Source organism: Pleuronectes platessa, chromosome 6 (genome assembly GCF_947347685.1).
Source record: "Pleuronectes platessa chromosome 6, fPlePla1.1, whole genome shotgun sequence".
NCBI classification, from domain to species: Eukaryota; Metazoa; Chordata; class Actinopteri; order Pleuronectiformes; family Pleuronectidae; genus Pleuronectes; species Pleuronectes platessa.
In genome coordinates this window covers 29,301,191-29,318,360 of record NC_070631.1, presented here as the reverse complement: position 1 = coordinate 29,318,360, position 17,170 = coordinate 29,301,191, and the positions used below count along the sequence as shown (strand labels likewise).

The 17,170-nt window shown below is 41.3% G+C and overlaps 2 long non-coding RNA genes across 3 annotated transcripts; one reads left to right on the top strand and one right to left on the bottom strand.

Moving 5' to 3' along the window:
- Positions 1-651: 651 nt before the first annotated feature.
- On the top strand, positions 652-3,430 carry LOC128442915 (uncharacterized). The gene is made up of 6 exons (XR_008338911.1): positions 652-759; positions 1,168-1,350; positions 1,970-2,056; positions 2,184-2,248; positions 2,817-2,964; positions 3,195-3,430. It is a non-coding gene; the product is annotated as an uncharacterized LOC128442915 (long non-coding RNA).
- Positions 3,431-4,942: 1,512 nt separating this feature from the next.
- On the bottom strand, positions 4,943-7,686 carry LOC128442916 (uncharacterized). Of its 2 annotated transcripts, XR_008338912.1 has the most exons (6): positions 7,579-7,686; positions 6,987-7,169; positions 6,281-6,367; positions 6,089-6,153; positions 5,373-5,520; positions 4,943-5,142 (listed from the first exon to the last, which is right to left on the bottom strand). It is a non-coding gene; the product is annotated as an uncharacterized LOC128442916 (long non-coding RNA). The 2 variants fall into 2 exon arrangements; XR_008338913.1 differs by lacking the exon at positions 6,089-6,153.
- Between the last annotated feature and the right edge of the window lie 9,484 nt (positions 7,687-17,170).

Below are 17,170 nucleotides of genomic sequence, written 5' to 3'. Positions count from 1 at the left end.
TTTCCAACCCAGTCTCATCAGAAAATGTTCAATGGCAACGTTGGTCCACTTGGACCGACGTTACCATCTCACAATCTGGCCTCTCAGATTGTGAGATGGTAACATTTAGTCCTCCCATTGTTTTGCATTGGCGTGTTCTCACGTCACGTGACTCTCAAGCTCCCGTCTGCGGAGAGGAAAACATGGCGGAGATTCCTTGTTTTTTCAGATAAAAATATAATTTTGTAACTTAGTTTGGGCATAAAAATACATTCTGACACCATTTCTAGCGAGAAATGTGGTCTTTGCTTCCACAGTCTTCAGCCAGTTCATGCTTATGATAAATATTTTAATAGTTATCACGCATGTTTTTATCGTTGCTATGATGGTTGCCATGGCTCCACGGGCGCAGCTTGGTGTTTAAATCACAGTCCCTGCGTGGTGTCCTTCAGTGATCGTGAATGTTATTCATGTTATATAATAGTAATATTTGAGGCTAGATTACATCTCTAATGAGAAGGATCATGCGAGTCTGTTTATACCGAGGCCGGCCCGAGTGCGCGACCGGCCCGAGTCCGCGAGCCGAGCGGCCCGAGCGGCGCGAGCCGAGCGGCCCGAGTGCGCGAGCGGACCGAGTGCGCGAGCGGACCGAGTGCGCGAGCGGACATGACGTGTGGCTGTCGTAAAAACCCTATTTGTAAACAACCAGCCCTTTAACTCGGGGCTGCGTCATAAACACGGCGCGCTTGGAAGACCACGATGTCATCTTCCTTCTGTCAGGTAAGTAGTTTATTGTTTTTAAAGATCGTTACGATCTAGGTTTACAGTCCGAGTGCGGAGAGAGTCCGTCAATCCACACTATGGACGCTGTTCATCAGCTAATACGCCATTGTTAGCCACATGCTTCAGCCCACGGTAGCCTGTGCTACCTGGGAGGTGAATACATGGTTGTTGAAAGCAGTTCAAGACGCTTAGCTCATCATTGAGGGACGCTACAATATAAATATAAACATGAATTTGATTTATGAATGCTTTAGATTAATAAGGAGTGTATTTGTCTACCATTACTCCACAATATCAGGTCAATTTGGTTTAATGTATAGTATGCACTATGACAATAATGTTTCCATGTTATGGAGTTGCGATTCATTTTATAAAACAATTGCTATGTTCTGTTTTTTAATCAAGGAGGATCCAAGTGAAGCTACAGGAGTTTCATTAACGTCAACAACTTGGACCGAACGGTTTGTTTTGCTTGATGAAGAGCAGGAAGGGCAGCCTGGAGAGAAAGAGAAGCCGGGTTGAGCCCACTACCATCATCCACGTACCACGAGGAAGATGAGGGAGAGAAATGATCCTACCATTAAAGAGGTACTTTTAAGTTACATACCAGAAAAAACATTTTATATAATTTGCCAAATATACATTTTTATTAAATCCCCAAAGTACACTTGCTGAAATACAAGTTAATATCACACTGAAAGAATTTTGATCAATCATGCTTCCCTGCTGTGATTGTTTAACTAGGAAAACAACTTTTTCCACAGGAAGGCAAGTAAATTTAAGGAATACATGTGCAAAGTTTTCCTCTGTTATGTATAATGATGACCCCCATCAAACATAATGTTAGCAATATTTACACCTTTTAATTTATACTGTTTATTTCTGTCTACATGTGTGAATTTGCCTTCATTAGTTTCAGAAAAGAGCGATGATGTATCGGTCAGTGGGCGGCAGCACGAGACTCCGCAAACTAGTCTGTAAGCAAAGCAGACGAAGGCATCGAGGTTGCGGCCTGCCATCATTGTTATTTTGCTTAAGGGACTGAATATGTTTCATGTAGAAATATTAGCATTTCCCTTATATCTACCAAAACTGCTTGTTTCACAGACTGCAGTTTTGTTTTGATCCGATGTGGTGTGCAAATACAACCGTATCTGCAATGGGTTGTGGGGCATTAACATTTGTAACTCTAATTTTGTTTTGACAGACTGTGAAAAGAACGTTGAGAACATCACCACTCTACAGGAAGACACAGTCCAGTAATGGGTGTCAGAAGTTCAGTAGTGAACGACAGGTACTGTGGAAAAATATGTGTCATTGTTGTACAATGTCCTTTGACTCTGTTTAAACAAGGTCAACACAAAAAGGTTTGATTGTAAACTGATATCGGTATGAATTCATGTTATTCTCCTCGTCAAAAGAAACAAACAATCCAAATTACCTGCAGAAAGCCCTTGATGGACGCTTCAGCTGCATCGTCAGACTGGTGAGACAGCAAGATGCCAACTTTAATGCCAATTTATTTGTGTAACATTCTGTGACCAAATGTATAGATAACTTTTTGTAGATTGTAAAAATAGATAACCCATTTATTACAAAAAAACTACACTAGAATTATCGCACTGCGTTGTATGACTCCGCTAACCAGAGCAGTGTCCGTCTACATATTTCTACATATTTTCTCTCATATAAATGACACTGTATCTCTTGACAACTGAAACCATAAGATGAGGTCAGTGTGGCCTTGACCTTTATACTTTAAGACAAATACAAAGTTAGACAATCCGAAAACATGCAGTTATGCCTCCGGCGACTCGCTATTGCAGAGGCATTAAAACCGTAGTGTAGTAGATTGGATTTTATTGGTGTTACATTGGACATCTTGTATGGGTACACCAAAAAATATATTTGGTTTCACATTCTAGATGGCAATAAGCAGAGTCATCAACTCAGGAAAAATATTTCTGTAGAAAAGAAAGCCTTGTATGTGTGTATGTATACATACACACAAACGCACAATTGAGACGTTTTTGTCTTTTATCATATATTCTCAGGCAGTACTGATGCATTTACTGAGAGGGGACGTGAGGGCCTACTCTGCGTGCTCAGAGTTCAAGCCCAGCAGGCTGCAGCGGGCCTGACATATTCTGGAACAGCAGCACAGTCTTTGGATGACTCCTCTGAAGATGAAAACATGGCGAGGTACTTCTCCACTGATGAAGAACTGTGAGGGCTGTGATTAGCTACACTCTCTTGCTACAATGCTACTCATGCTACTCCCTGGCAGCCTTAGGAAGGCATTAGCTTGCTGTGTGGTAGCTGTTAGCTTCAGCATTTTTAGTTTTTAATGGCCTGTCTGACGTTTATGTTAAAAAAAAATCAGAGGGAACCATCTTCATAATTTAACACTATGGTTTGTTTGTGTCCTTCAGTTCTTCTCAAGAGAAGCGGTACAGGTGTGCCTCAGCTCCACGGTCCCTCCTGCAGCCTCCGCTCCTGATGCTAACCTCATGTCTCCATCACACCAAGCAGCAGACCTGGATTGACAGACCTTTCTCCAGAGCTGCCCCCTCCCTCTGAAACCCCCCTCTCCAAAACACTATTTGTGTAGTTTTTAAAGTATTTTTTGCATGAGAATTGTTGATCATAACATTTCCAGCAGATGCCTTAATATAATGTTTGTGCACAATAAATGACATTGATCATAACATAATGGTATTTCCTTGCACTTCTACACCATGATATTGTCAGATAAGATGCTGATTACATTAAAGCAGTGAATGCTCTGCTTTAAGCAACATAAACACACAATGATTCAATGGATCTGAAGTAGAATGGGCACATTACATTCTGTAGAGAATGCCTCAGTTATGGAAGTCAGAAAATAACTTTCTTTATCTGAGGTTCCAGCCATTTATAGTCACAGCAAAGCACACAGGTCTGGTTGTCTAAGTGGCGCCCATATCATATTGTTTAAGATGTGTAACATCAAGTTTGTGTTTCAGTGCAAAATTAGTCATTAGTCAAGAGTTCACCATCTTGTTTACACTAAAATTAGGTGACCCAGATGTTTCACAATGCAATCTGATAAGGTCTTATGAGAAACATTCTTAACATTAAAGAAATCAACACAGAGGATAGCAATATCTGTTTGACTTTAATCAGTAGCTGGTAATCGGCAGCCTGACTTATTCAAACACATTAATACTACAATGAATGAGGCAGGGCCTTCTATCAGAAATCAACTATATCGTCACGTTATGTTTCTCTTGAGCACATGGAAATTACCTTCAGCTTCCACTTACTGTCACCTGAACCATACTGTTATTTCTGTATCTACAGTGACTTTTAGGAAAACATATACTAGAGGGCAATGTATAAACATTAATACATCTTATTTATATAGAGCTTTTCAAGAAGTGCAAGTACTAAACTGAGGGAAAGCTAATACAAACAATATATATATATCTTATTTCCATGTGCCAGGACAGCCTCACACTTGGATATAAACCAATTTTAGAATACATTTGCTTATACTGGAGATCTTTTAAATTAATGTCCCAGAAATGATTTCTGATGGAAAACCCCTGCCTTATTCATTGTAGTATTAATGTGTTTGAATAAGTCAGGCCGCTGATTATCAGCTACGGATTAAAGTCAAACAGATATTGCTATCCTCTGTGTTGATTTCTTTAATGTTAAGAATGTTTCTCATAAGACCTTATCAGATTGCATTGTGAAACATCTGGGTCACCTAATTTTAGTGTAAAGAAGAAGGTGAACTCTTGACTAATGACTAATTTTGCACTGAAACACAAACTTGATGTTACACATCTTAAACAATATGATATGGGCGCCACTTAGACAACCAGACCTGTGTGCTTTGCTGTGACTATAAATGACTGGAACCTCAGATAAAGAAAGTTATTTTCTGACTTCCATAACTGAGGCATTCTCTACAGAATGTAATGTGCCCATTCTACTTCAGATCCATTGAATCATTGTGTGTTTATGTTGCTTAAAGCAGAGCATTCACTGCTTTAATGTAATCAGCATCTTATCTGACAATATCATGGTGTAGAAGTGCAAGGAAATACCATTATGTTATGATCAATGTCATTTATTGTGCACAAACATTATATTAAGGCATCTGCTGGAAATGTTATGATCAACAATTCTCATGCAAAAAATACTTTAAAAACTACACAAATAGTGTTTTGGAGAGGGGGGTTTCAGAGGGAGGGGGCAGCTCTGGAGAAAGGTCTGTCAATCCAGGTCTGCTGCTTGGTGTGATGGAGACATGAGGTTAGCATCAGGAGCGGAGGCTGCAGGAGGGACCGTGGAGCTGAGGCACACCTGTACTGCTTCTCTTGAGAAGAACTGAAGGACACAAACAAACCATAGTGTTAAATTATGAAGATGGTTCCCTCTGATTTTTTTTTAACATAAACGTCAGACAGGCCACTAAAAACTAAAAATGCTGAAGCTAACAGCTACCACACAGCAAGCTAATGCCTTCCTAAGGCTGCCAGGGAGTAGCATGAGTAGCATTGTAGCAAGAGAGTGTAGCTAATCACAGCCCTCACAGTTCTTCATCAGTGGAGAAGTACCTCGCCATGTTTTCATCTTCAGAGGAGTCATCCAAAGACTGTGCTGCTGTTCCAGAATATGTCAGGCCCGCTGCAGCCTGCTGGGCTTGAACTCTGAGCACGCAGAGTAGGCCCTCACGACCCGTCTCAGTAAATGCATCAGTCCTTCCTGAGAATATATGATAAAAGACAAAAACGTCTCAATTGTGCGTTTGTGTGTATGTATACATACACACATACAAGGCTTTCTTTTCTACAGAAATATTTTTCCTGAGTTGATGACTCTGCTTATTGCCATCTAGAATGTGAAACCAAATATATTTTTTGGTGTACCCATACAAGATGTCCAATGTAACACCAATAAAATCCAATCTACTACACTACGGTTTTAATGCCTCTGCAATAGCGAGTCGCCGGAGGCATAACTGCATGTTTTCGGATTGTCTACCTTTGTATTTGTCTTAAAGTAAAAAGGTCAAGGCCACACTGACCTCATCTTATGGTTTCAGTTTTCAAGAGATACAGTGTCATTTATATGAGAGAAAATATGTAGAAATATGTAGACGGACACTGCTCTGGTTAGCGGAGTCATACAACGCAGTGCGGTAATTCTAGTGTAGTTTTTTTGTAATAAATGGGTTATCTATTTTTACAATCTACAAAAAGTTATCTATACATTTGGTAACAGAATGTTACACAAATAAATTGGCATTAAAGTTGGCATCTTGCTGTCTCACCAGTCTGACGATGCAGCTGAAGCGTCCATCAAGGGCTTTCTGCAGGTAATTTGGATTGTTTGTTTCTTTTGACGAGGAGAATAACATGAATTCATACCGATATCAGTTTACAATCAAACCTTTTTGTTTTAACCTTGTTTAAACAGAGTCAAAGGACATTGTACAACAATGACACATATTTTTCCACAGTACCTGTCGTTCACTACTGAACTTCTGACACCCATTACTGGACTGTGTCTTCCTGTAGAGTGGTGATGTTCTCAACGTTCTTTTCACAGTCTGTCAAAACAAAATTAGAGTTACAAATGTTAATGCCCCACAACCCATTGCAGATACGGTTGTATTTGCACACCACATCGGATCAAAACAAAACTGCAGTCTGTGAAACAAGCAGTTTTGGTAGATATAAGGGAAATGCTAATATTTCTACATGAAACATATTCAGTCCCTTAAGCAAAATAACAATGATGGCAGGCCGCAACCTCGATGCCTTCGTCTGCTTTGCTTACAGACTAGTTTGCGGAGTCTCGTGCTGCCGCCCACTGACCGATACATCATCGCTCTTTTCTGAAACTAATGAAGGCAAATTCACACATGTAGACAGAAATAAACAGTATAAATTAAAAGGTGTAAATATTGCTAACATTATGTTTGATGGGGGTCATCATTATACATAACAGAGGAAAACTTTGCACATGTATTCCTTAAATTTACTTGCCTTCCTGTGGAAAAAGTTGTTTTCCTAGTTAAACAATCACAGCAGGGAAGCATGATTGATCAAAATTCTTTCAGTGTGATATTAACTTGTATTTCAGCAAGTGTACTTTGGGGATTTAATAAAAATGTATATTTGGCAAATTATATAAAATGTTTTTTCTGGTATGTAACTTAAAAGTACCTCTTTAATGGTAGGATCATTTCTCTCCCTCATCTTCCTCGTGGTACGTGGATGATGGTAGTGGGCTCAACCCGGCTTCTCTTTCTCTCCAGGCTGCCCTTCCTGCTCTTCATCAAGCAAAACAAACCGTTCGGTCCAAGTTGTTGACGTTAATGAAACTCCTGTAGCTTCACTTGGATCCTCCTTGATTAAAAAACAGAACATAGCAATTGTTTTATAAAATGAATCGCAACTCCATAACATGGAAACATTATTGTCATAGTGCATACTATACATTAAACCAAATTGACCTGATATTGTGGAGTAATGGTAGACAAATACACTCCTTATTAATCTAAAGCATTCATAAATCAAATTCATGTTTATATTTATATTGTAGCGTCCCTCAATGATGAGCTAAGCGTCTTGAACTGGTTTTCAACAACCATGTATTCACCTCCCAGGTAGCACAGGCTACCGTGGGCTGAAGCATGTGGCTAACAATGGCGTATTAGCTGATGAACAGCGTCCATAGTGTGGATTGACGGACTCTCTCCGCACTCGGACTGTAAACCTAGATCGTAACGATCTTTAAAAACAATAAACTACTTACCTGACAGAAGGAAGATGACATCGTGGTCTTCCAAGCGCGCCGTGTTTATGACGCAGCCCCGAGTTAAAGGGCTGGTTGTTTACAAATAGGGTTTTTACGACAGCCACACGTCATGTCCGCTCGCGCACTCGGTCCGCTCGCGCACTCGGGCCGCTCGGCTCGCGCCGCTCGGGCCGCTCGGCTCGCGCACTCGGGCCGGCCTCGGTATAAACAGACTCGCAGGATCCTTCTCATTAGAGATGTAATCTAGCCTCAAATATTACTATTATATAACATGAATAACATTCACGATCACTGAAGGACACCACGCAGGGACTGTGATTTAAACACCAAGCTGCGCCCGTGGTGCCATGGCAACCATCATAGCAACGATAAAAACATGCGTGATAACTATTAAAATATTTATCATAAGCACGAACTGGCTGAAGACTGTGGAAGCAAAGACCACATTTCTCGCTAGAAGTGGTGTCAGAATGTATTTTTATGCCCAAACTAAGTTACAAAATTATATTTTTATCTGAAAAAACAAGGAATCTCCGCCATGTTTTCCTCTCCGCAGACGGGAGCTTGAGAGTCACGTGACGTGAGAACACGCCAATGCAAAACAATGGGAGGACTAAATGTTACCATCTCACAATCTGAGAGGCCAGATTGTGAGATGGTAACGTCGTTCCAAGTGGACCAACGTTGCCATTGAACATTTTCTGATGAGACTGGGTTGGCATTTCATACCGTAATCATTCAGTATACGTTGTTCAGAATATCACATCAACACATGGAACCAAGGTTTTGGTAAAGATGAGTTTAATTTATAGGAACTGACTGTCATCATGCTGCTATTACATTAAATTAATAAGACCGTGTCCTCGCCGCCGGTCTACGGGGAGTATAAAGTGAGCGGACGGACGGAAGTTGCATCCTCGCAGGAGTCAGGACATCAGCTTCATGCAGCTCGTCCAGGGCCTGATGTCGGCATGTGGCGGAATGTGCACCGCTGTTATAACGACCGATGTAAACTCCCTCGGGATGTAATAAGGTCGGCATCTGATCACGAGCTGCTCCAGGTCCGGAGAACAGCCCGAAGAAATAATCTCCACATCTGAGCACCACACATTGTTCTCCATGCAGCAGACACCTCCTCCCTTGCTCTTCCCAGAGTGTGTTGTCCGGTCCTGACGCTGAATGGAGACCCCCTCGGGAACCATGGCGGAGTCCGGGATCGAGGGGTCGAGCCAAGTCTCCGTGAAAACCATCACGTTACAAAAAGTCAGACTGCGGTTCAGAACTGTTCCTTGTAAAGTGTCTTAAGATCTTCTTGTTGATGTTCCAGCCCGATTTGGGGGGTGGGTATCAACTGAGTTGAACCCATGTTTTCTCCTGGATTACAGAAGAGGGCCTATAGTTTTTCGTATGACTGAAGATTACAGCGCTCATTTATACGCTGGCTCGCAACAAACAATTTGCGTCCTCACCTGCTGCGGCCACGCTGCACTTACTCACACACACAGAAACGGCAGTGGAGAGAGAGAGAGAGGGCGAGAGGGAGCGCTACGGTGTCCCTAAATAGATGTCGCCAAAGCCCTGCAGCCTATAAGAATCACTGTCCTGTCAGGTAAATTAAAATATCAGCAGAACGGGAAACGCGCCCGCACATCCTACGGGCGCGTCCTGCGGCGCATATCCTGGGGCGCACATAAATAAAAAAAAATATATAACAATTTAATTAAATCAAATGAATAAAAAAACTGTGCGCGCACATCCTGCGGCTGCCGCAAATCCTAAATAAAAAATAAAAAAATTAAATTAAATCAAATTTATATAAAAACTGCGCGCGCACATCCTACGGACGCGTGCTGCGGCGCACATAAAAAAAAAAAATATATATAATAATTTAATTAAATCAAAGTAATAAAAAAAACTGTGCGCGCAAATCCTGCGGCGCACATAAATAAAGAATATATTTAAAAATAAAAACCATAAAAATGTAATTTATCAAATTAATAAACAAACTGTGCGCGCACATCCTGCGGGCGGTGCACATTCTAAATAAAAAAGCATGAAATTGAGTACGCCAAAGCTAATTCCGATTTATAAAACCATGCACACGCAAAACCTCAACTCCAAATCCGCCCTCCACCCCCCCAATTTCTACTATAAACGGTCAATGCAAAGCACGTCACGAATATTAAATTATGAATCCGACCAATGGGTTTCCACCGTGAGTCCTGACCGAGGCACGGCATCAAGCGATGTGAAGAGGAAGTGAAACTTTCTGACACTGACATCGAGTTGTTTGTTAGTGAGGTGGAGGTGAAGAGCGACTTTATAGGACAGCAGTGATGTCACTAATAAAGAAAATACACTGATACTCTGCCGCTGCTGCTGTGGATAACACAATGTGTGAGATCAGAAATCGCTGAACCCTCGCTTCCTCCTCATCCTTCCATTCGCATGCACAAATCGTGCAGAACCCCGCATCGGTGTCACGGCAGTATTTATCCATTTAGAGCATCGGACCGATTCCCTCACATCAGTGGATCCTTGCCTCCACTCTGGGATATTATTTGGAAAGTTTCTACATTTCTTGTTAGTGATCTCCTGTGCGCTCTATGCGCTCTGCGCTGGGTGGCTCTGCGCGCTGGGTCGCTATTACATGTGTAGCGGGTCAGTTCTTAATAAAGTTTTATACTTTTAGCAGTGTCATTTTCCCCGCTCTGGATGTGTTAATTAACCTGACAGGACGGCAACTCCTATAGGCTGCAAGGAGGCGGAGGAGTTTATTTAGGGACACCTTAGCACTCTCCCTTGTCCTCTCTCTCTCTCTCCCCACTGCCGGTCCTGTGGGTGTGTGCGGAAGTTTAGCGTGAGCGCAGCACGTGTGGTCGCAATTGTTTGTCGCAGTAAGTTGCTGGAAGTTATATAATGTTAACGGCGATCACAGAGAAAGTGTCCGCAAATTGTAACTGAAGTTTGTCCTTAGAGCCCAGCGTGAAGCTGTGTCTGTGTGCGACTGTGACGGCGTCACCGTGGATGCACGCTGTCCCTGCTTTATTTTAATGAATTAAAAGTATGAGATAAGGATGTGTTTTTATGTTTGTAAATGTTTTTAAATATTATAAATGTGTTTAAATTGTGTGACCTAACTATAACATGTTTGTTTTATAGGGCTGCCTCCAGCTAAATAGTTACGGTCACGGTTTTTTCCCACTTTAGATTTTATTTAGATTATTTGGTTTGATTATTTGTTTCTTTGTGTTTTGTTTTGTTCTATTGCAAGGTGCAATATATATGGTTGACTGGGACTGTGCAATTCAGCGGTAGTGACTTTAATGGTGGTGAATTATTGGCTCCATAAAGTAGAGGCCCTCTTTTGTCATTTTGTTGTTGTATATCGTTTGCAGTGATTTTCTTAAAGTGTGTTGTGTTTGGTTTTTAATGCATGATATTTCAGCATTGTACAATTGGGTCTGGAGCCTCTAATTTCTCTCTATTTTAAACTGTCATTTATATCAAGTCCAGGCCAGCCTTTCCAACCTTTGCACATGTCACTTTACTGTTTGAGCAGTCTGTTTTAAATCATTTGCATTTATTAAATAAATTGTATTTTGTATTGATATCTCAGCCTCCCGTCCCGTCTTATTCTGGATACTTGTTGAACCGAATTGACATTAACTGTCATCTCTGAACCATTTTTAATCACTACACATGCTTGCATTGTTACGATTCTTAAAGTGTGCTATGGTTGTTTAATGTATGATATATTAATGTAATGAACCGACTGATAACTGTCATGCTCTGAAATCTACATCAGTAATGGACAACAAAACCAGTATTAGTATTTCAGTAGCTGCATTTCATTTACCGTAATCATTCAGTATAGGTTGTTCAGAATATCACATCAACACAGGGAACCAAGGTTTTGGTAAAGAGGAGTTTAATTTATAGGAACTGACTGTCATCATGCTGCTATTACCTTAAATTACATTGTACAGTATTTGGGATTATGTTGAATTTTATTTAAAACAATAATAAACAGACAAGTTAATTTACATGACAATTGTTTACAGTGCGGAAGTTACACTGTAACAGACTGCGTCACACTCGCGCTGTGGGTTTTATGCGGTGTCCTCGCCGCCGGTCTACGGGGAGTATAAAGCGAGCGCACGGACGGAAGTTGCATCCGCGCAGGACATCAGCTCCTGTGGGAACACACGAGCAAAGCGGAAGCGCATTGCTCCGCGCCCGTCAGCCCGTGATTCTGCTTTCTCCGCTGGTTGTGTATGCTCCGTTCAATGAAGGGGTTGGGGTAAATGATGATGATCTTCATAGCATTTAATCATGTTCGGGGAAACACTCGGGGATATTGAAACTCCAGGAGAACCGCAGGGAACTCTAAAGTACGGGACACATATTTTAACATTTAAATATAATATGTCATTAATATCGTTTAAAATCATTTCCCAGTGTGTTTCCCCGAACTATGCCCCGAAACCATCGGTGCCGAACGCGATCGCAGCCGAAGTGAACAGCGCCACTGAGTTACATGTGGGCGGGCGTGAATGTTACGGGGTCAATTCTGAATAAAGTTTTATAGTTTTGGCAGTATTATTTTCCCCGTTCTGCTGATGTTTTAATTTACCTGACAGGACGGTGATTCCTATAGGCTGCGGGAAGTCGGCGCAGTCTATTTAGGGACACCATAGCTCTTCCCTTCTCCCCCTCTCTTATTGTGTCCGTGACATTAAGTTAAGTTGTCTTTTCCTGTTTTAGTAATTGTTCTCAAGACAATAAGGACGGGGTGGGTCCCTGCTTTATTTGAATGAATTAAAGGTATGACATAATGATGTGTTTAATGTTTGTAAATGTTTTTGAAACATTTTGATAAACTGGTTCAAATTGTATGACCTAAATACAACATGTTTGTTTCTGTTGAGTTGTGTTGCACTATTGCTGCAGCTACCGTTGCATTCGGAGGAAAGAATAAATGATGGCGTTATCTTTAGCCGTTGTTGGCGTATTTATTAACAGGCTGCTGACACATCAGTCTCACGGTCAGAGCTACTTTAACTGACACACTAACATATAGCAGGTTGGCTCTTATAGCCTGTACCTTGGCGCCATCCTGTGGCGTAACCATATATACATATTACAATACAGCATTACATATACATCTGAGTACATAATGAATATATCTCAACACCCCCACTTGTACTCAGGTTGCTATACTTCAAGCAAAAGAAACACAGGAAAACAGAATGAATGTGAACCTCTGTCATACACATATCAATCTCCAAAAAGAGCATTTGCAAACTTCTTCAGTTTCAACTTATTTACAGGTTTGGTCATTACATCAGCAACCATGTCATCAGTAGAACAATACATCAAAATCACCCTTCCCTCAATCACAGTTGACCTGATAAAGTGGTACTTTATGTCAAAGTGTTTACACCTCTGTCTGTGTACAGGGTTTTTGGCAAGAGCTATTGTCCCCTGATTGTCCTCATGTACAATAGTTTGTGTGTAATTGTAGTTATCTATACCCCCTAGTAACTGCTCCAGGTATAGACACTCCTGTATGGTTGAAGCCAGTGCCATATATTCTGCCTCGCAGGTTGATAGCGCAACTGTGGGTTGTTTTCTAGTCTTCCACGAGACTAGAGAGCTGTTCTGACTAAGACTGACAGAGTATCCTGTGGTACTGCGTCTGTCACTTGTATCAGCCGCCCAGTCAGCATCACTGTAGGCTTGTATACCTAGCTCCTCACTGTCGTTTCTCTTAAAGCTTAACCCTTTCTCTGCAGTGCCTTTGAGATACCTTAAAACATGCTTCACAGTGACCCACTGCTCCTCTGTAGGCTCAGCAAAATACTGTGATAATCTGCTCACCACAAAACTTAAATCCGGTCTGGTACAAGTAGTCAAGTATATAAGACTACCAACAGCCTCCCTGTACATCCTGACATCTTCCATCTTTACTGCATCTTCAGTATACTCTAGCTTCTGCTCACAGGGTGTTTCTCTGGTCCTACAATCTTGCATATTAAAACGCTGTAGTATCTTGTTAGTGTATCTTTCCTGTGACATCTTTACACATCCATCTGATTGACTGAAATCAATACCCAGAAAATGTTTGAGTTTGCCTAAATCTTTCATCTTAAACTTTTCTGCGAGCATCTCTTTCACCTTTTTCAGTCTTTCTTCATTGCTTGCTGCAATGATCAAGTCATCGACCCATGTGATTATGATCACCTTCCCTTCATTTGACTCTTTGGCATAAACACAGTGGTCGGCTGGGTTTTGTAATGTTATGTTTTTTTTAAACCATTTCATTTATATTGCTGCCTCAACGTGATGCTGACACGGACACGTTAACTCGGGATGGGTTTTTGTAGGATTTTTATTTCAGCGAGACCTTCAGTAGATCACCACACTTCACTCACAAGCGCTTTGTGAAAATGACGAATCTGCCACCGGCTCTGCAAATGACCCTCAACATCTGGAAAAAGGTAAAGAAATCGCCAATGTCAGGCCATGTGTGTTCTGTTATTGTCCGGAGACTCCGCCCTCTGTTGCTTCCTCTTTTTGTCCCTCACCTGTTCCCGGTCATCAACCTGATTGTTTGCCTGATTTGTTCACCTGTGTCTTGTCTTTGTTCCCCCTTCTATTTAAGCCCAGTCTTCCTGTTGTCCCCTGTCGGATTGTATCGTTTGTTTGTGAGAATCTATGTAAAGATTCTGCCGTGTTTGAACCTTGTTTTACCTGGTATGGTACTAGACTCAGATTTCTGATCCTCTCTGCTTTTCCCTTTTGGAATTCTGTTTTTGAATTGGACTCTCTGTTTTTTGCACTTGTGTTTTTTGCCTTTTTGGATCCTTGTTTTTTCTATTTTTGGAAATAAATAAGTATTTTTTTGCATCTTGGTCTGCGATTTAGTCCTTACTCTGAGAAAGGAGAGGCACTGTCTAACGCCGAGTTTACCCCGGGGCGTGGAAGCGCAGTGCAGCGCCAAGGAAATCAAGCGCCTCCTATCCACCCCCTGTTAAACCTTTGTGCGGTGCACATCGGATGCGCTGCGCCGCGCTGCTTCACTCGCGCCCTGAACCAATGGTTTCGGCGTAGAGTCTATTTTTTTCACTCGCCGCGAGCGTAACGCGCCAAGAAACAAACTGAAAATGATTTTAAACGATCTGTTGTCCTAGAGTTTTAATTTCCCCAATTTTCCCAATCACATAATTAAATTCCCCCCTGCCCATCAACTACAGCTACACAAGCAGTCATATGGATACAAATAGAGGGGGGGGGGGGCTATGAGACCATCATCATATACCCCCAAACGAGTACATTGAACGGGTTACATTCAACAGCAAGCGGAGAAAGCAGAATCGCGGGCTGACCGTCGCTGAGAAATGCACATCCGGTGTGAACAGCCACCTAAAAACGATGAAATGAACTGAACTATGAAGTAGTTCAGATTTTGAATGGTGAACTATGAACGTGAACTATTCATGTTTACTTGTATGAACTGAACTTTGAACTAGTTCATGAGAGGTGTGAACGTGCACAACACTGTTCAAATCGTAATTCACGTCGGCAGCAACGACTCCCGGCTTCGCATGTCGGAGGTCACTAAAGTTAATGTTGAGTCGGTGTGTGCTTTTGCAAAAACGATGTCGGACACAGTAATTTTCTCTGGCCCTCTACCTAACACAACAGGTGATGACATGTTGTCTTTTAACCTCTGGCTGTCGAGGTGTCCTGTAAACGGTGTGGGCTTTGTAGATGACTGGCAAACTTTTTGGAGGAAACCTGGACTTGTTAGGAGAGACGGCGTTCATCCCACTTGGGATGGAGCAGCTCTCTTATCTAGGAATATTACTCAGTCTATTACATGACAACCCAGAGTTGGGACCAGGAAGCAGAGCTGCAGTGCTAAAAACTTCTCTGCGCTCCCTCTGGGACAGTCACACAACCCCATAGAGATTGTGTCTGTCCACCGTCCGAATCCACACAATAATCTAATACAAATTAACACAACCTCTGAAACAACACAGGAAACCAAGACTTTGAAATGTGGTCTTTTAAACATTAGATCACTGTCATCAAAGGCTATTTTAGTTAATGAACTAGTCTCAGACTACAACATAGATGTATTATCCCTCACTGAGACGTGGCTGCATCCTGATGAATATGTCAGTCTAAATGAATCTACTCCCTCCAGTCATATAAATTCACAGGTTCCCAGAGAATTCGGACGAGGAGGTGGAGTTGCTGCTATTTTTAACCCCAGTCTATCAATTAATCCTAAACTAAACTATAACTCATTTGAATGTCTTGTTCTTCCACGCCAATCCAGGAAACACCAACAGCCAATCATATTTGCTGTAGTTTACCGTGCTCCGGGGGCTTAAACTGAATTATTTACGGAATTCCCCGAGTTTTTTTCAAACCTAGTCCGAAAGACCTATAACATAATTATTGTTGGTGACTTTAATATTCATGTTGACAATAATAAAGATAGCCTTAGTGTAGCATTAATTTCGATACTAGATTCAATTGGTTTCAGTCAGTGTGTACACCAACCTACTCATTGTTGTAACCACACACTTGACCTTGTATTATCATACGGTGTCGGAATTGAACATTTAACAGTACTCTGATCACCCAGGATCAGTTTACCAAAATAATCTCAGGTTCTAAACCAACAACCTGTATCTTAGACGACATTGCCCTTGCTTTCAATGAAACAGTCAGGAACTGGTGAGTGATCTTCGATCCTGATTTGTCCTTTAATTCTCACCTACAACTAATTTCTAGGACCGCCTTTTTCCACTTGCGTAATATCTAAAAAATCAGACATGTACTTCGCAAAAAGATGCAGAAAAACTAGTCCACGCCTTTGTTACATCCAGACTGGACTATTGTAATTCATAACTATCATGCTCCAGCAGTAAGTCGTTAAAAAATCTGCAGCTTGTCCAAAATGTTCTTCAATGATACTGAAACAACCCTTAAGTTATTTATCTTTGAATACATGTAAATGTATATTTGTGTCCCCTTTAGGAGTAAGAGGAGGTATCCACCCCTTTAACATATCAATATTTAATGGAATCATATTTAGTGGCTTGTGTTTATATACACGGTATATGCATATAGATCTATATATCTATATATATATCCCCTGATGCTGTCAGAACACATGAACCTGCTGAATGTTGCATCAGTAAAGATACAGACACTGATGCACATGTTTTTATCTCATTACACCAGGATCACTGGTCTTATTATAAAATCTGTACAACAGAGAACTTCTGTCTCACGTTTCTTCTTTATTCTATTCTACTTGTTTTCATGTTCATATACAGTTCTTCCGCCATCTGCAGGCAGACGTCACCACTGACTCTGATTCTTTCAGTTCATGAGGAGTTTGTTTTCAATGTGTTTCTCTATAATTTGTTTAAGTCTTGACATTTTAAGTAAAAAGCCTTGATATTATGTATATTAGGATTTGGCTCTATTTGTAACCGGTCTATCCTTTGTGGTCTACCTGCGTTGTGTGTCAGTTTGTGAAGTAGAAGACCGGGACAGGACTTGT